The 20335-nt window shown below is 44.6% G+C and overlaps 1 non-coding gene across 1 annotated transcript; it reads left to right on the top strand.

The window, feature by feature from the left end:
- The first annotated feature begins 19843 nt into the window (after positions 1-19843).
- Positions 19844-19915, top strand: trnaa-ugc (transfer RNA alanine (anticodon UGC)). The gene has a single exon. It is a non-coding gene; the product is annotated as a tRNA-Ala (tRNA).
- Positions 19916-20335: the final 420 nt, after the last annotated feature.

Below are 20335 nucleotides of genomic sequence, written 5' to 3'. Positions count from 1 at the left end.
TGAACACACACGCCACCGGAGTTCTCTTAGATGTCCAGGACAGTGACTCTCACGTGACCATTCAGACACACAATCAGGGCACACACTCATACTTCAGAATTCCCTTTCTTTCGTGCATCATGGGAAGTGTGCTTAGCTCCCCCCGCCCCTACTCACTTTACATCTACAGTATGACTGTGTGGCCAAGTATACTTCCAACACCATTTACAAGTTTACTGATGACACCACTGTTGTGGGCTGTATCAAAGGGGTACAGGAGGGACACCGAAAACTTGGCTGAGTGCTATAATAACAGCAACCTCTCACTCAATGTCAATAAGACCAAGGGACTTATTGTGGCCTTAGGAGGGGAAAACCAGAGGTCCATGAGACAGTAATCAAAGGACGATTAGAGATGGAAAGGGTCAGTAACTTTGAATTTCTGTGTGTCACTCTCTGAGGACCTGTCCTGGACCCATCGTATAAATATTATTGTGAACAAGGCCCGACTGCTCCTCTACTTCCTCAGGAATCTCAGAGATTCAGCTGGACATCGAAAACTTTGCCAAACTTCTATAAATGTATGGTGGAAAGTGTGCTGACTTGCTACATTACGGCCTGGTATAGGAACACCAATGCCTTTGAGTGGGAAATCCTACTGAGTGGTAGTGGATTCGGCCCGGCATATCGTGGGTAAAGCTCATAGCCACTGAGCACATCTACATGAAACATTGCCGTAGGAAAGCAGCGTCCATCGTCAAAGATCCTCACCACCCAGGCAATGATCTTTCCTCACTGCTGCCATCAGGTAGAAGGTACAGGTACCTCAGAACTCGCACCACCTGGTTCAGGAACAGTTACTACCCCTCAACCATCTTGTACAAAAGGGGATAGATACACTCATGTACGGACTCAGTTATATTGTTATTTCATACTCATTATCTACTGGTATTTATTTTCTTCATTTGCACAGTTTGTTTACAGTTTATTGTTATTGAAATTTACAGTTCACAGTTACTGTTCTATAGATTTGTTAAGAATGCCCGCAGAAAATGACCCTGAGGATTTCAGAAATATAATAGAAATACTGTATAGAAAACCTACAGCACAATATAGCCCTTCAGCCCACAAAGTCGTGCCGAGCATGTCCTGACCTGTGAACTACCTTGGCTTATCTATAGCCCTCTATTTTTCTAAGGTCCATGTATCCATCCAGGAGTCTCTTCAAAGACCCTGTCGTTTCCGCCTCCACCACGGCCGCCAGCAGCCCATTCCACGCACTCACCACTCTCTGTGTTAAAAACTTACCCCTGACATCTCCTCTGTACCTCCTTCCAGGTAGGTTGTATGTGGTTTCACATCTGTACTGTCAGAGTAAATTGTACTTTGAACTATATGGTGACATATAAGTACTATAATAACAACTTGACTTGGGTTTAACTTTTGACTTTGACAATATTTTTCCGTGACGCTCTTTTTTCACGGAGTGTTCAGTGATCCAGTTACAACGTGCTTTGCCCAGAATTACAGAAGATTATCCACACAAAAATATATAAAATACAAACATTAAATATTTCTAAGACCATGAAGAGTCAAATTAAAATATGAATATTATTGTCTATAACACACTCGATTTCCGTGGGGGTGGGACACCGATGCCGGAAATCTCCCACTGTCCCCATTCTATTTACAATGTTCGCAATTTCCCCAGCTGCTCCAGTGATTGACAGCTCCCGCCGCCCCTCCGGCACGTGACATGATATGATTACTACACTGGCGCGCAGACGTCACAGAGGGCCCTCCTTCACGACGTCGTTTCCCGGGAAACGGCCTGGTCCCGGGCTGGGCGGTAAATCGGGGATGGACGCGACGGCTCTGCAGAGAAGTGGAGCCGGTCTCTACTTGTTGGGGTTTCGGCTCCGCTGTGCGATCCGCCTCTCCTCTTCCTGCCCGCGGAACAGTGAGTGTCTGTCAGCGCCTCACTGCACCGGCTCTCTGCCTCAGGTACAATATTTAAAACATATTTGCGCAGTCACATGGATGGGAAAGGTTGAGAGGGATACGGGCCTAATGCAGGCAGATGGGCCGAGTTCAGGTCGACAACTTGGTCGGTGTGGATGAGTTGTACCGAAGGGACTGTTTCATTTCTGTACAAACCAGTGACTCTATTTTGGGAGGTTAAACCAGGGCAGGATCTACGCAGTGAACGACAGGTCCCTGGGAAGTTTTCATGAAGTGTTGTGGATAGTGTAGAGGATTGTCAAAGATTGCAGAAAGACATTGATAGGATGCAGAAGTGGGCTGAGAAGTGGCAGATGGAGTACAAGCCGGAGAAGTGTGAGGTGGTACACTTTGGAAGGACAAACTCCAAGGCAGAGTACAAAGTAAGTGGCAGGATACTTGGTAGTGTGGAGGAGCAGAGGGATCTGGGGTACATGTCCACAGATCCCTGAAAGTTGCCTCACAGGTGGATAGGGTAGTTAAGAAAGCCTATGGGGTGTTAGCTTTCATAAATCGAGGGATAGAGTTTAAGAGTCGCGAGGTAATGTTGCAGCTCTATAAAACTCTGGTTAGGCCACACTTGGAGTACTGTGTCCAGTTCTGGTCACCTCACTATAGGACGGATGTGGAAGCATTGGAAAGGGTACAGAGGAGACTTACCAGGATGCTGCCTGGTTTAGAAAGTATGGATTCTGATGAGAGATTAAGGGAGCTAGGGCTTTACTCTTTGGAGAGAAGGAGGATGAGAGGAGACATGATAGAGGTATACAAGATATTAAGAGGAATAGATAGAGCGGACAGCCACGGCCTCTTCCCCAGGGCGCCACTGCTTAATACAAGAGGACATGGCTTTAAAGTAAGGGGTGGGGAGTTCAAGGGGGTTATTAGAGGAAGGTTTTTTTACTCAGAGAGTGGTATGGTTTGTGTGTGGAATGCACTGCCTGAGTCAGTGGTGGAGGCAGATACACTAGTGAAATTTAAGAGACTACTAGACAGGTATATGGAGGAATTTAAGGTTGGGGTCGGGGGTTGAGGGTCGGCACTACATTGTGGGCTGAAAGGCCTGTAATGTGCTGTACTGAACGGATCCTGACCTGGATCTGGGCCATACCCTCCAAATATCCAGACCTGCCTCTCGGGTTTTTTTGCACTACCTTACTTTCCCTTTTCTATTTATGATTTATAATTTAAATTTTTAATATTTACTATCGTTTGTACTCCAGGGAGTACGAAGCGCAGAATCAAATATCCCTGTGATGATTGTACGCTCCAGTATCAATTGTTTGGCGACAATAAAGTCAGTACCAAAGTACGAACAGCGCCAAACTGCGAGGTGGGAAACTGCAGGGCGTGCATATACATAAGAATTTCTAAAAGCATACACAACAGAGTTACAGGAAAGTGGGCCGAGATAGAGCAGAGGATAACTTGCAAACAAAAGAATGTAGTATATGCAATCCAGTGTAAGCAATGCCATATTATATACATAGGGGAGAGGGGCAACAGCTTGAGAACCAGACTCATAGGTCACCTCAGTAATATCACAAGAGGAAACCAAAACAGACCAGTTAGCAGGCACTTTCTGGAGCATGGAATGTATTCCTTGGCAATCCTGGGCCTGGGAACCAACATAAACTGGTCAAACCTCCAATGAAAAAGAGCAGAGAGGAGATGGATTGAAAGACTACAGACCTATTTCCCAAATGGCCTAAACGAGGCCTAAAAAGCTAGGCCAACAATATAAAATATACCCACTGCACTCAATAATTAAAAACATTGAGAAAATTAGAGGAGGGAGGAAGAGGAGCATCCTCATCAGTCACCCACCCTGAAACAAAATTAAAACAGGTGACCATTAAATAGAAAAGGTACGTCTTTCTTGGGAAATAGAGCCTAACAACTAGGCCCCAGAATGGAAACTAACTTCCCAAATAGAGAGGGATAACATGAGAAATCATAACTCCACTAGAAAGAATAGACTTGTAATGACCAGTTTGATCCAGACACAGCACTCACCCCAACCTCCCAGCTTGCCCCCAAGGGGTAAAATGCATCTCCAGCACATGGCCCTGCCCTGAAACCTAACATCTTCACACCCCATAACAACAGGTCCTCTTCTCGCCAGGGAACCAAACTCACCCCACATCACCAGTTATACCTCCCACCGCCCAGTGGACCCCCCCCCTTAACCCCACCCCCAAAAGGACCGCACACCCCAACTAATGCAGACAGCGCCCAAGTGGACCCTGGCCACAGCCCTTCAAAGGGGCCAATTTAACAATGGACCCCAACCCCAACATACATTAGCCACAAGCTTCTACCACATTATACCCACAGAACAGTGAACTCAGAGTCTGAACAGTTAAGTCACAATAAAAGAACGTAATCTTAAAGGGAGAAATAGGATGAAATCTAATCTCAACTCTAACTAGGTACTGAAGGAGTAAAAATAAAAAAATAGAGGCTCAAAGAATGGGGAAGGTCGAATAATAAAAAGGAGCAGCGCGATTAGCGGATAATTTACCTTTAAGAGTCTTAACAAATAGGGCGGCCGGCAACAGCCAGGCGCTGCAGCAGGAATGGAGAAACATGTTTGCTAAAACAATACAGAGGTGGGAGGTGGGCGGTTTTGCGTGGGGGGTGTGGGGGGGGGGTTGCGGGGGGTGGAGCTGAACATTTTAAAGGAAGACCAGCTCAGTCTTTACAGCATGGCGGGCTGAGTTGGCTGGAAGCTGGCTGTGTTTTGCTTGATGCGTGAGTGTGTTTTGGAACCTGTTGAGGGAAAGAGAGTGGGGAAGGAACGGAAATTGCTGGGAGGGGGTCGTGTGGGTCCGGTAATGGCGGACAAGATAAGAGGCGGGGTTGAGGGAAAGAAAGTGGAGAAGGAGAAGGATAGAGACTTGGGACCAGAGGTAGGCAGCTGGGGAGAGGCGGATTATTGTGAAGGGAGAAATAAAGGGAATGAGGAGGTAGTGAGGGGTTGGATGAATAAAAACCAAGACAAAGGGAATAAAAGAATAAGAAATGATAGTGGAGAAAGCTTTGAAAGTGAGGAAGATGAACAAGCTCAGAGAGGAGGTGTTGTCATAATTAGGTTTAATAAGAAGGCTCAGGGACATATGAAAAAAATTAACCCGTTTGTGCTAACAACAACTCTGACAAATAAGGTAGGGTAAATAGTATTTGCAAAAGTCCTTAATGATGGCAACTTATTGGTAAGATGTGCGAATGAGGAACAACTTGAGAAAGCACTCAAGCTAAAAGAGATAGGAAAATGCAAGGTGGAATACACTGGGAGGGTGGGAGCACAAAACAGTGGTTGTAAAGGAGTGATCACGGGGATACCAATGAGTATAAATATGGAGGAGATAAAGAGGAATATCAAAGGAGGGAAAGTAATGAATGTTCAGAGACTGAAAACAACAAAGGAGGGAGTGAAAAAGGAAAGTGAATCAGTATTGATTGAATTTGAAGAAGGAAGAGTGCCAAGGAAGGTGTTCCTGGGTTTCATGAGTTACCCAGTAAGGGTGTATGTGCTAAAGCCACTGAGGTGCTATAATTGTCAAAGGTTTGGACACGTGGCTAAAAACTGTAAAAGACAGAGGAGATGTGCTAGATGTGGGGGTGATCATGAATATGGAAAGTGCGGAACAGGAGTTCAACCAAAATGCTGCAATTGTGGAGGAGCTCATAATGTTGCATATAGTGGGTGCGCGGTTGTGAGACGGGAGACTAAAATTCAAGAAATAAAAGTGAAAAGAAAGATCACTTATGCAGAAGCTATAAGAATGTCAAGAGAACAGAATAATGTTCCTAATGAACAGGGAGCAATAGGGATACGAGAGATGCAACAAAGAACAAATGACAGGATTTATGTAGACAAAGAAGCTCTAGTAACATTCATTGCAGGAGTGATTAATAGTACTGCTGAGGTAAAGTCAAAAAGTGACAAAATTCAGCTGGTGCTAAAAGCAGCAGTAAACCATTTAGGGTTAGTAGGACTGACATGGGAGGAAGTGAGGGAGAACCTCAGTAATCAGTCAAGCCAGGAAGTGTCATGGGTTGGTTAATACTAATTATAGTGATTCTTTTACAATGGAATGCAAGGAGCTTACTGGCCAATAGCCAGGAATTCAAGCACTTTATTAAAGAAATGGTTGTAAAACTGGACGTAGTGTGTATTCAGGAAACTTGGTTGAAACCAACTTTAGACTTTGTGGTATATGGGTATACAATGATAAGGAAAGATAGAAATCTAGGGGGAGGAGGGGGTTGTGCTATGTTAATCAAGCAAGGTATACCATATAGGGTACTGGAAAAAGGAGATGATCAGGAATACATAGTGGTGGAAGTGTGGGAGAGAGGGGAGGGAGTGGTTATAATTAACTACTACAATCCATGTAAAAGGTTGGATTTGCACAGCCTATTAAAGATACAAGGACAAAACAGACATAAAGTAATGTGGTGTGCAGATTTCAATGCTCATAGCACAATATGGGGGGATCAGATTACAGATCCAAATGGAAAGATAATTGAAGATTTGATGGAAGAAAGGGATTTGGTGTGTATGAATGATGGTAGCGGCACAAGGATAGATATAACAACAGGAACTGAGTCAGTGTTAGATATTACGTTAGTGTCTAATACCTTGGCTGGCATTAGTAACTGGGGAGTTTGGACTGCTTCAACAGTAGGCAGTGATCACGACCCAGTTTTGTGTTCAGTGGGTGAAAGAGTTGAAGTAAGACCAGGTGGCGGAACCCCAAAGTGGGTGTTTGGAAAAGCTGATTGGGGTAAGTTCCAGAAGTTGAGTGAAGAAGGGTTGATATTTCTGGAAATGTAGATGAATTAAACAGTCAGGTGACTTCAGCAATTATCATGGCAGCAGAAGGATCTATACCTAGGAGTAAAAATAGGATGAATAGAAAACTGGTACCATGGTGGACAGAGGAATGTTGTCAGGCTGTAAAAAACAGAAATAGAGCATTCAGGCTAGTTAAAAGAACCCATAATATGCAGCATTTGGTTCAATATAAGAAAGCACAGGCAGTGGTGAGAAGAACTATACGTCAAGCTAAAAGGGCAAGTTGGAGGAGTTTTTGCGACAAGGTAGGAAGAACAACACCTGTGGGAGAGATATGGGGAATGATTAAGAGGATGGGAGGAGATAGAAGGGAATGGGAATATCCAGTAATGATATCTGAGGAGGAAACTGCAGTCTCCAGTAGGGATAAGGCTGAGATCATGGCCAAGTCATTCGTACTGATACACAGTTCAGAAAATTTGTCTGAAGAAGGGAGAAGAAGAAGGGAAAGAATAATGAACCAACACCCAGGTGTTTTAAGCAGGAGGGAAGGAACAGATGATATAATTGATGATCCATTTACATTAGCAGAAATGGTGAGAGCAATAAAGAGATCGAGACCAACCTCCCCAGGGAAAGATCTGATATGATCTGTGATGCTAAAAAATCTAGGAGAAGGAGCGCTCTTGAAGTTGCTGCATTTTTATAACAGAGTGTGGGAGGAGGGAAGATTACCAAGTGCATGGAAAGAAGCAGTAGTAATTCCAATAAGGAAGCCTGGCAAGGATCTGTCAAAACCCACTAGCTACAGACCAATTGCATTAACATCAAGTATATGTAAGATAATGGAAAGGATGATAACAGAAAGGTTATCATATGAGCTTGAGAAAAGGGGAATGCTGGCAAGTTATCAGAGTGGTTTTAGAAAGGGAAGGAATTCCATGGACTCAGTGATTATGTTAGAGACTGAAATAAGGAAGGCCCAGGCAAATAGAGAGTCAGTAGTTGCAGTGTTCTTTGACATTGAAAAAGCCTATGATATGATGTGGAAGGAAGGATTATTAATTAAACTGCACAAGATGGGGGTTGGTGGGAGAGTTTTTAATTGGATTAAAGATTTTTTGTTTGGTAGAAAAATTCAAGTTCGGATTGGATCAGAATTATCAAAACAGTACATAGTGGAAAATGGCACACCTCAAGGTAGTGTGATTAGCCCATTACCTTTCATGATTATGATCAATGATGTCTTCACAAAGGTACCAGTGGATATAGGTAGGTCACTGTTTGCGGTTGATGGGGCCTTGTGGAAAAGAGGCATGAACATGGACCATATAATCAGGAAACTACAAGAAGCAATTGATGAAGTGGTGGAGTGGGGTTATGATTGGGAATGTAGATTTTCAGTAGATAAAACTCAATCTGTATTTTTTACCAGGAAAAGGGTTGAGGTAGGGAAGAAGTTAAGGATGTATGGGGTTGAATTAGAAAGGGTTGCATCATTTAAATTTCTGGGAGTTATATTTGATTCACGATTAACATGGGCAGACCATATCAGGAAAGTTGAGGAGAAATGTAAAAAAGTAATAAATGTGATGAGATGTTTGACTGGTAGGGAATGGGGAGCAAGTTGTTCAGCTTTGAAGAGAATGTATGTGGCTTTAGTAAGATCTGTATTGGATTATGGAAATATAGTATATGGATCAGCAGCTAGGTCTCTTATAAGGAAACTGGATGTGATTCAGGCTCAGGCCTTGAGAGTGTGCAGTGGGGCTTTTAAAACGTCACCAGTGTCAGCCCTACAGGTAGAAATGGGAATAATGCCTTTGGAACTAAGAAGGATGCAACTGATGGCAAACTACTGGGCTAACTTGCAGGGGCACAATGATTCTCACCCTACTAAAGGAGTGTTGCAGGAGTGCTGGGAAAATGGGAGGTTTCAGAGGGATACCTTTAGTCGGGTAGGGAATGATATCGCAAAAGAATGTGGAGTATTTGATCTGAGGATAAGTCCTTCAGTAGTTTATCCGGTTGTAGCTCCATGGAAGCTTGTATGGCCTGACATAGACTGGCATTTGTTAGAGGTAAAAAGGAAAGAAAGATATAAAACAGATTTGGTAAATGCATTTAACTGTCATGTGATGGAAAACTATAGAGATTATACTCACATTTATACGGATGGTGCGAAGGAACCTGCAACAGGAGTGACAGGGTTTGGGGTGGTCATACCAGCAAAAGAAATTGGAATCGGCAGAAGAACATCTAATAAGTTAGGAGTGTTTACAGTGGAGATGCTGGCGGTGTTGGTTGCGTTGCAATGGGTGCAGAAAGCCAGACAAGTCAAAGCATTGATATGTTCAGATTCATCCTCCGTTCTAGCAAGTTTAAGGTCTTTTCACACAAACAGTCGGCAAGATGTACTTTATGAAGTCCTTCAGTTAGTTACAAGGATTGCAAATCAGGGAGGTCAGGTAAAATTTCTATGGGTTCCAGCACATGTAGGGGTGAAGGGGAATGAGAGGGCGGATGAGTTGGCAAAGAGGGCATTAAAGAAAGAAAATATGGAAATGCACATTAGTATCAGTAAAGCAGAGGTTAAGTGTGTAATCTGGGAAAAAGTCAACCGAATGTGGCAAGAAAGATGGGACAGGGAGGGGAAAGGGAGGCATTTATATCAAATACAAAAGAGTGTTGCAGTTACTAGGCTAGGTAATGGAAACAGAAGAGAGGAAATTGTGTGGACTAGGTTAAGGCTGGGGCATTGTGCATTAAACAAAACATTGAAAATGATAGGGAAACACCAGACAGGATTGTGTGAGGAATGTCAGGAAGAGGAGTCAGTAGAACATGTAGTTCTGAGTTGCAGGAAGTATGGGATACAGAGAGATGATGAGAAATAAATTAAGGGAGTTGGGCATGCAGGAATTCACATTAAAAGGGTTGCTGGGCATGGGTGAGAGAGCACAAGTCCGGGTATTTTTAGCATTTTTAAGGGGTACAGGGTTTTTTTTTATATAGAATATGACGGATAAACAGGAATAGGATACTAGGATGGTCAAAGATGGGAGGGTGAAGTGTAGGGGTGTGTGTGTGTGTGTGTGTGTGTGTGTGTGTGTGTGTGTGTGTGTGTGTGTGTGTGTTTGAGATTGGGTGAAGGGATTTAGAATGTATGTCTAGTGCACATTCTGGAGCAGAGGGTGGCGGTAATGCACCATTAAGCTGGATGCCAACCGCCGTAAAACAAGATACAGACAGACAGACATTACCTCGCCCCACCCCCCCACCCCAAGGTCACTCTCTGAGCATCTGTTCGGAGGGTCCAGTGTTGTGGGAGGGGCAAGGTGGCTTTAAACCCGGCGTTACACATTCCATGGTATCATTCTCTCCAAAGTGTTTCAGCTGTTCCTTTGCCTGTCTTCTCCACACAGTCAACCAGACAAACTGAGAGAGTCGGCACGAGTGCTGGGAAAGTGCGGGAGTTCATATCTCACAGCAGCAGTCTCTGTTTAATGTTTCGGAGTGACGGATTCGGTCATTGAGTGTAACGTCAAACGGCCTTGAGATACAGACGTCGTGAGGGAAAAGTGAAAACAAAATGATGAACGTCCCTTGTTCTCGGGAAACACTCCAGTTTTGGGCTATTTACACACTAGATTGTCCCATATTATAATCCCATCTTCATTTGAAGCAGGAAAACGGTCTCCTCGTCGGTAAATTGAACCTCGGTCTCCCGCATGACAGGCGGGGATACTAACCACTGAACTAACGAGGAATAAACAAGAGTGGGGAATCTGTCACACGGATGTCAGTGTGTAGGAGAACTCATGGAGTCACTCTGATGTTTGTTTGCTGAGTGTAGAGCTGGTGCATTTTACCCATCCGCTCCTCACTGTGTGACTGGACGGGTCTCAGAATTCTTCAGCGATTCAGTCACTTACTGTGTTCAAGGACTGGGCAAATGAGGGGATCCCATTAACGTCTAACTGCATGTTGTTTGAACGGGTATTTATAATCAGGATTTGTTTCCCATTTACTGATACGTGAAACAGGAAACCATTCGTAGCCCTTCCAATCTCTCGGGTGGATTCTCCCTTCAGTCGGATCGCAGGTGCTGTGTTTCTCCGGTCTGTCGGAACGTCGCGACACCCACTGGTCGGAATAGGAACTGCAACAGAGTGAGGAACAATCCTTCAGAAAACAGCTCAGACACTGAGAATCGAGTTACAGAATCTTATAGCCCCAGAGACCATTCAGTCACCGAGTCTGGTTTGCATCATGTGGAGATGGTGGTATAGTGGTGAGCATAGCTGCTTCCCAAGTAGTTAACACGGGTTCCATTCCCGGCCATTGCAGGTTGTACACTTTCAGGCTAAAGAAAAAACCCTCGCCGAGCACTATGAACGCAGAATCCTAATTCCTGAGCAATTTGTTCTGAGTGAAATTCACTCTAATGGATCTGATGGATTCCTCATGTACGATGGTGGTGGTCCCTCATGTAGGATGTTCCAGGACCCCAAACTGAATAAAAAGCACAGCATTAGACCCAGGAAGTCCGTTAGTTCCACGGACTCCGCTCGAGGAAACCCACACTTTGTGGTCAAATCGAACATACGTTTTCCTGACCAAAGACATAACCTGCCCGAGCTATTCTCTCGTTCCTTCTTTCATCCGGCAGAAGGTCCAGAAGCCTGAAAGAACGCACCACAGTCTCAGGGATAGTTTCAGTCCCATTGTTGTGTCGATTGAATGGTATCCCGGAAGATAGATAGATGTTTGACCTCAGAATCCACCTCGGTACGAAGCTGCACTTTATTATATACCTGCGCCGTGCTTTCTCTGTCGCTGTTACACTTTATTCTGCATTTTGTTATTGCTTCACCTTGTTCTCTTCCAATACACTGTGTAATCTCTATGAACCGTGAGAATGAGAAGTGTTTAACCGTATTTCGGTATATGTGACTAAAACATGTAGAACAGATTCAATTCTCACTGAGCCCGTTGCGGCGGCAGTTGGGAGCGCCGGCCTCCGGACAGCGCAGAGTTTCCCAGCTGGCAATGAAACGCAGCAGGAAAACAAGAGCTGAGATCACAGAGGGGGAGCAGCGAGAGAGGGTTTCACTGAACTCCTGTCGAAGGGAAGATTCAAACTTCTTCAGTATAGGTATCCCTTATTGACATCAATGGATCTGGGGTTGAGAGGGTGAAAATTCCTCGGCATACACATCAGCGAGGATCTCACGAGGTCTGTAAGTACCGGCCGCGTGGTGAAAAAGGCACAGCAGCGCCTCTTTCACCCCAGACAGTTGAAGAAATTTGGTAGGGGTCCCCAAATCCGAAGGACTTTCTACAGGCACAGAATTGAGAACACCCTGACTGGCTGCATCACTGCCTGGTATGGGAACTGTACTTCCCTCAATCACAGGACTCTGCAGAGAGTGGTGCGGACAGCCCAGCGCATCTGTAGATGTGAACTTCCCACTGTTCAGGACATTTACAGAGACAGGTTTGTAAAAATGATCCGAAGGATCGTTAAGGACCCGAGTGACCCGAATCTCAAACTGTTCCAGCTGCTACCATCCGGGAAACAGTACCGCAGCATAAAAGCCAGGACCAACAGGCTCCGGGACAGCTTCTTCCACTGGTCATCAGACTGATTAATTCAAGCTGATACAATCGTATTTCTGTCATATTGACTGTAATAAATATAGTAATATCTATTACATATTTACTATAAATTGCACATTGCTCATTTAAACGGAGACGTAACGTAAAGATTTTTAGTCCTCATGTATTTGAAGGACGTAATTAATAAAGTCAATTCAATTCAATTCCATGGAAGAGACTTCGTCGTGCACTCGTCGAATCAGAAACGAGAAAATGTGCAGATGATGGAAATCCAAGCAACACATACAAAATGCTGGAGGAACTCAGCAGGCCAGGCTGCTTCATGATCTTGAAGAAGGTTTTCAGCCTGAAACATCAACCGTGTACTTTATTCCATAGATGCTGCTGCACATTTTCTCGTGTACGAGAGAGCGAGAGAGAGAGAAAAAGCTACTGGAGTACTAGCGTCCCTGGGTGGGCTCGAACCACCAACCTTTCGGTTAACAGCCGAACGCGCTCGCCGATTGCGCCACAGAGACGAGAATTAAATGATTACGAATAAATGACGAATCTCAATTGAGATGCGATTTCCTTTTATAGTTGTATAATGTGTCATATCTAATGTGTTTTAAAACACAAGGATGAATATCTGCTGCCGCCAACAGAGATTATAGCAGAGGATGGTTTCGATCCATCGACCTCTGGGTTATGGGCCCAGCACGCTTCCGCTGCGCCACTCTGCTACAGGGAATACTAAAAAATGTTGAACTGTGAATGTTGCGCGATGTTTTCTGTATGTATGTATGCGTTTAAGCCTGTGGCTGTACATGTCTGGGTCTCGTTCTGTGTCTGTATATGTCTGTGTTCGTATATGTCTGGGTCCATTCCGTCTTCTTCCCGTATTCATAATCAAACGTACTTCATTTTCTTTGTTTATTCCCTGTTTCTCCTCTTTCTCTTTTTCCCCACCTTTCTTCCTTGCTTCCCTACTTTCTGGCCCACCCAGTTATTATCTTCGTGCCTTTTATGTTCTGTCCCGTCTTGCACCTTGTTCCCGATATTTCGCCCGTGAACACGAGGAATTCTGCTGATGCTGGAAATTCAAGTAACACACATCAACGTTGCTGGTGAATGCAGCAGGCCAGGCAGCATCTCTTGGAAGAGGTACAGTCAACATTTCGCCGGTGAAATGTGTTTTACTTTATTTAATTGTACAGACGGAGAATTCATCCCACTGGTCGGGTCATTTTTAATAAATAGCGACGTTTTCAGCCGAGGTGCCATTAACTTCCTAATCCTGTCCTGATGATTGAATGAATGTCGGAGTTCCTTCAGTGTTGAACCCGCAGTTCACCTTGTGAGCGGAACTCGCGACGTTGATGTACTGCAAGCACTCACCTCAAATGCAGCAACTCCTCCACCGGGATTACCTGTTGGTGTCATGTTCAGACCATCACGGCCGGACCAGTGAGTGACAGATGGGGAGATGTGGAGTATCGCTGATGCTTCGCACCTCCCTGCCACGCGGGGCGGGTTTTCCATTTCACCACCACAGCTTTGTAACTGAAACAGTAAGGATCGGATTTTAACTCTCCCACGTAGGGCGATGTAGAGATAGGCAGGCAGTTGCTTATCCCCTGGCTTGCTGAGTTACTCCGGCATTTTGTGTGTGTTGCTCGGAATTTCAACATCTGGGATTTCCCACCGATTTTTAAATTCACAGTCACCAACCTGGAGATGCCGGGGATTGAATTCCTTGCCTGTCCATCGCCTCCCTCTGGTGCTCCTCCTCCGTTTCCTTTCTTGCATGGTCTTCTGTCCTCTCCTATCAGACTCCCTCTTTTCCAGTCCTGTATCTCTTTCGCCAAACAACTTCCCAACTGTTTGCTCCACCCCAGCCCCTCCCGGTTTTACCTATCACATGACTTCCCCTTCCTCCCCCCTCCACTACTCATCTTTATTTTCTTCAGTCCTGCTGAAGGGTCTCGGCCCGAAACGTCGACTGTTCTCTTTTCCATAGATGCTGCCTGTCCCTCCAGCATCTTGTGTGTGTTGATCCGTGTCTTCTGTCTCACTTGCCAAACCGCTGAATCTGCTTCCTTATAACATCTCCCAAAACCTTTGATTAAGTAGACATTCTGAGAAATGTTCTTAGTTGTAAAAATAAAATTCGAATTGATTAATTCAATAAAAGCTGTTAACACATACCAAATCAAACCACAAACAATATAATTAAAATACCTTTTTTGATTAAGGAAATTTACCCTTTCTCTCCCAGAGGCAGACACTTGATATGAGTTGTTTGTCTGGTCTGGGAATGAGTTCCCAAACATTACATTGAAATTATATCCGCTGGTGAATCTCACACCCACACAAACAACAGACACAGAGACAAACACACACACACACACACACACACACACACACACACACACACACACACACGAACACTCACCACACGAACACTCACGCACACTCACGGTAGAAAACTGAAAGAGTAAATGTGACAAACACAGTGGGGATATGAAAAAAAAAGTCCTGGAAATACTTCAGAGGAACTGTCTCAATATTAGTTGCATGTGGACATCAATAAATACGCGATGGTCATAACATCCTGGCAGCGTGTTATGCCTTTGAAGAGACGGTGCTGTGGAAGACAACAACTTAAGAAGCACTGGAAACATTTTTAGGTAGTTAAGCTATCACCGAAGGAAGTAGCGTTATAGGAGTGAGTTGATAAACTCAGCTCACGAAATCAAATGAAAGAAGTGAGAAGGGAATCTATGCCAAAAGCCAAGTGAGAGCGCAGTGCGGATGGAGAGGGACGAGAGAGCAGCAGCGAGGGAAGGATGAAGGGGGAAATATAACTTCCTCAGTGTTATCATTTCAGATTCTCTCTCCTGGGCCCGGCACATACCTCCTGTTACAAAGAAGGCACGGCAGCGCTCTACATGTCATCTAAAAGTTTGACAGACTTCAACAGATGTGTGGCGGAGAGTATATTGACTGGTGGCAAAAGGACCTGGCATGGAACCGCCAATGTCCTTGTACGGAAAAGCCCAGAAAGCGTAATGGATGGAGCCCAGTCCTGCACAGTTATGCCCCTCCCCACCGCTGAGCGCATCTACACGGAATAGAGGGCCGCGGCCATGCAGGTCATACTCTCTTCACACAGCTCCATCAGGAAGGAGGTAACACATCAACAGATCCATCACCCCGCAACCATCAGACTCCTGAAGAAGAATGGATAACTTCATTCACCCAACACTGAACTGTACCCACAACCCATAAACTCACTTTCAAGTCTGTTCATGTTCTCGACATTTATTGATTATTTATTTATTATTAATATCGCATTTGTTCTTTCTCGTATTTGCATAGTTTATAGTCTTTTGCACATTGCTCGTTTGCTGTTTTTCTTCAGTGCGGTCTTTCATTGATTCTCTTGTGTTTCATTGTATTTACGGTGGATGCTCATGTGGTTACGAGTATATACTTCGGTAATTAATTTAGTTTAATCTTTCAACTTTGAACTTTAGGGAGAGGAATCCATTTGGTGAGACGCGGATCTTGTTTCACACTGTTGGGCAGGAGGTGAAAAGATTGGCGCAGACCCACAGCTTTATTCTCTGGGACAGGAGTGTGCCAGAGGACTGCAACGAACGGAATGCATTATCTACGGACCTAGAAGAAAGGGATCTGTTGCATTCATTGCTGAGGAAGCCAAGTAATTTGGTATATTAAAAGCGGACGGCTCTGCAGGTAAAGTTATTGGGTATATTTAAAGCGGACGCAGGTAAGTTCTTAAATATTGAGAGTGTCACACATTATGGGAAGACGGCAGGAGAACAGGGTTGGGAGGGATAATAAATCAGCCACGATCGAATGGAGGAGCAGACTCCATGGGCCCAGTCACATAACACTGCTCCTGTGTCTGATGCTGTTATTGACTGATAGCATTGATTCTGAGATACTGTATTCATGTGGATCATTGTGTCCAATTGTTCAAAGAAGATTTAATCAAACTAATCAACTGCAGTAATGAAATTGAATTAACATTACTTCGAGGTAAACTGTGGACTAAACCTCTGTACTATACCAGAAACTGACAGGTACACAATGAACCCCCAGTCTCACACTGTACCAGAGACTGGCAGGTACACAATGAACCCCCAGTCTCACACTGTACCAGAGACTGATGGATACAGAATGAACCCCACACTCTAACACTGTACCAGACAGTAAGAGGTACAGAATGAACCCCATAATCTCACACTGTACCAGAGACTGACGGATACAGAATGAACCCCACACTCTCACACTGTACTAGAGACTGACGGGTACAGAATGAACCCCACACTCTCACACTGTACCAGCGACTGGCAGGTACAGAATGAACCCCCAGTTTCACCTGCATCAGAGATTGACAGGTACGAAATGAAACCCAGAATCTCACACCGTACAGAGACTAATGTGTACAAATGTTTTTAACCCGCCTGTTTTGTGAAACGTACTCAAATTTACTGCTAAACCCTGCACCATGCCGACTTGTTACTCCTGAATAAATCCACCCATCACGTGACCGTGACTCGTCTCTGCCTTTCTAAAATGAGATTACACTGTACGTGTGTCCTCTCAAACTGAATGCGAACATTGTATTTGCCTCCTTACTCCCAACTCAAGCTGCAAGTCAACATTTGGGGAATCCTGCACAAGGACACCTAACTCCATTTGTACCTAATGTCTGAATTTTCTCCTTACCAAAACATCAGTTAATTAGAAAATATATTATTTGTAAAGTAATGCAAATGGATTCCAACATCATGCTAAACACTGAAATCAGGCCAGATGGCTGTTGCCCCCTTCCATTCTTCAAAAGTTGGAGAGATAGCTTAAATTTTTCACTTTCCGGAAACATTTCTGAATCTAGTGATTCTTGAAAAGGCGCACCATCTGTTCAGCTACCTCTTTCATATCTCTGCAATGAAGCCCATCTGGCCCAGATGATTCCGCTTCTCAAGCGCGTTAGCCTGTTCAGTTATGGGAGGCGACGGGACGACACAAAGTGACCGGGGCGTCGAGGCGAGGAAAAGGCGGATACACGGGACAAAAATGTTCAAAAGTCTGGGGAATGTATCGTCCCATGATTAACTCGGTTGTGGGATACAGATGCAGACACGGTGTCTCTGGCCATGGAGAACAACGACCTGCTCCTTCTTTCTGCAGAAAGTGATATTAATAGCCAGCGGTGGAATGAGAATGATATTTTTACGTATTTTGACAGTTTTGAGGATTTCGCCCTCTGCGATAGACTGGGGCACGAGTGTGTACCTTGATACACCGGGGACGAGGGACCCATGATGCTTTAATCATGCAAAGAATGCAAACAACACTTCAAGGGCAAATTAGGAGAGGAAAGGAAAGTATAAGTTTGCTTTGGCAGACAACTAGAAGGAGAATCCCAAGGGATTCTACAGATATATTAAGAGCAAAAGGATAGCAAGGGACAACATTGGCCTTCACGATGGTCAGCGTGGTCATCTGTAAATGGAGCTAAAGGAGATTAGGGAGAACTTAAAATATTTTTTTTACTTTAATTTTCTCAGGAAACGGACGCACAATCTATATAACTAAGATAAAACATTAGTGAGGTTATGGGCAATACTCTGATTGCAAAACAGGGGGCAAATTGGGGTGTAAATACTTCATGGCCTCGTAAGGTATCCCTTTGTCCTTGTTGAAGGTTTGTGCAGAAATAGCAGGGGCCATCGCAGATATATTTCACATATCCTTAACCACGGGCGATGTTCAGAAGGTTTGTTGCTCTGTTGTTTAAGAAAGGTTCCTTGAAATTACAAGCCGCTGAATCTGAAATTAGCAACGGGTAAATAACTGAAATATTCTCGAGAACCAGACATAAACAGTACGTATATATTTGGATAGGCAGCGCCTGATTAGAGACAGTCAACATGACTTTGTCCATAATAGCTTGCATTTAACCAGTCTAATAGAGTTTTCGAGCAGCTTACAAGGGGAGTTGATGAGGAAGAAGGTCACACTGGATCTTTGGAACTAAGCGCTGCAGCAAGCAGACTCAGAAGGATTAAACAAAACTAGGAACGTTATTAACAAAAGAGACAAAGCAGCAGAACTTATAAGGTCTTTGATAGCTCAGAATAACTCGGTTGGAAATTCACTGGGCAAGGATCTGGGCCAACTGTTGCCCGAGAGATTAGCGCTGCCATTTTACATACACTGCAGGGCAGTAAAGAATCTGTGCCCAGCTATATAAAGCCCTTGACTCTTGAAAAGCTTACAAGAAGCCATCCTGAAGTCACAAGTCCAAGGACACTTAATTTAACACCTGAAAAGTCTCGAGGAGAACTGATTGGAAGTATCCAAGAACGATTGCAACTTAGTGAGATTCTCTCCTCTAAAGGCCCAGAGCTCAGGGCGAAAGTCACCGACCTGAAACGTGAACTCTGATTCTCCCTCCATAGATGCTGTCTGAGCTGTGGAATATTTCCGGCAGTTTCAGATTTTACTTCAGTAATAGTCCTGTTTTCTCCGACCCCGGGATCAATACACTCCCCATTGTCATGGTCCGGTCCGTGACGTCCGCATTCCGGTTTACAGTCCGATCTATCGATCCTTGTTCCGGGTTTTCCTCTTTTCTCCTTTGTTCTGTTGGGTGCCTTAATTGACGCACCGATTCTCATTTCGGTCTGGCACGTAAATACCTCTGCAAACCAGGGATTGTTTGCTGGACTGTTCCCTTCCTTTCCTGCCTGAAACCGTCGCCTGCATCCTCGTCAGTATCCCCATCAAGTTCAACCGCCGGAGTGAGAGTGGAGCATTGCCGCGCCAAGAGAAGAAACTATCTATCGTTGAGTTCGGAACTGTCTCTTTTTGTCCCCGTGTTTAGTGTCCGTGTTCTGTGTCCGTGCTCCCTTTCTGCTGCCATACCTAGATACAATATGTGACAAAAGCTTCTCTTTCATACTATTCATAGACATCATATCATTACAGAGTGCATTGACAGAGAACAAGGTAAATCAACAATAAAATGTAGAATAAAGTGCAACAGCGACAGAGAAAGCACAGTGCAGGTAAACAATAAGATGAAGTGTCATAACGGGGTAGATTGTGAGGTCAAGCGTCCATCTTTTTTCACAAGGAAACCATTCAATAGTCATAACAGCGAGATTGAAATTATCCTTCAGAATGTGGTATGTGTTTCCTTTTCCGTGATCATTCTGCTGGAATCTAATTGGTTTCATTCCACAAAAATTATCATGGTGTTTGGGAAGAGAACTAAAGAAGGATCAAGTATGATCGCACTGGATGGTGGAGCAGACTCGGGGCCGAATGACTGTGGCCATCAGCCATTACCTGTGTTGAACTGCTCAATTGTGATATGCAGGAAGGTTTGGACCTGAACACTTCTGTGGTTCAAGCGGGGATGTAGCTCAGTGGAAGAGCGCATGCTTTGCATGTATGAGGTCCCGGGTTCAATCCCCGGCATCTCCACGCTAGTGAGCATTGAATTTTGAACATTGCAAATCGTCAATCTACCCAATCGTCAGGTTTGCAATTAGCACAATGATGCGTTGAGTCTCAACGTGGACAAGACTAAAGAGAAGATTCATTAGGCCAAGGGATCGCTCATTACCGCAAATAAACGGCTCCTCCAGAGAGAGAGAGAGAGAGAGAGAGTGGACCACCAAACCTGCCCTCTGAACGCCACAAAGAACAGCAAGAAAGCGCACCGGTGTGTCCACTTCCTGGCTTCAGTGAGACCTCCCCAACCCCTCTTCAATCTGTTTTTATTTCACAGGAGCATCATTGAGAGAGCTCTAACCACTTGCTAAACCGTCTGGTACGAGAATCGCAAGACATCCGACGGCAGGACTCTACAGAGGGGAGAGAGGACTGCTGACAGCAGCTCAC

The sequence above is a fragment of the Mobula birostris genome, chromosome 28 (genome assembly GCF_030028105.1).
Source record: "Mobula birostris isolate sMobBir1 chromosome 28, sMobBir1.hap1, whole genome shotgun sequence".
In the NCBI taxonomy this organism is placed as follows: Eukaryota; Metazoa; Chordata; class Chondrichthyes; order Myliobatiformes; family Myliobatidae; genus Mobula; species Mobula birostris.
The sequence above is the reverse complement of the archived record's forward strand: the minus strand, read 5'-3'. Positions and strand labels throughout refer to the sequence as shown.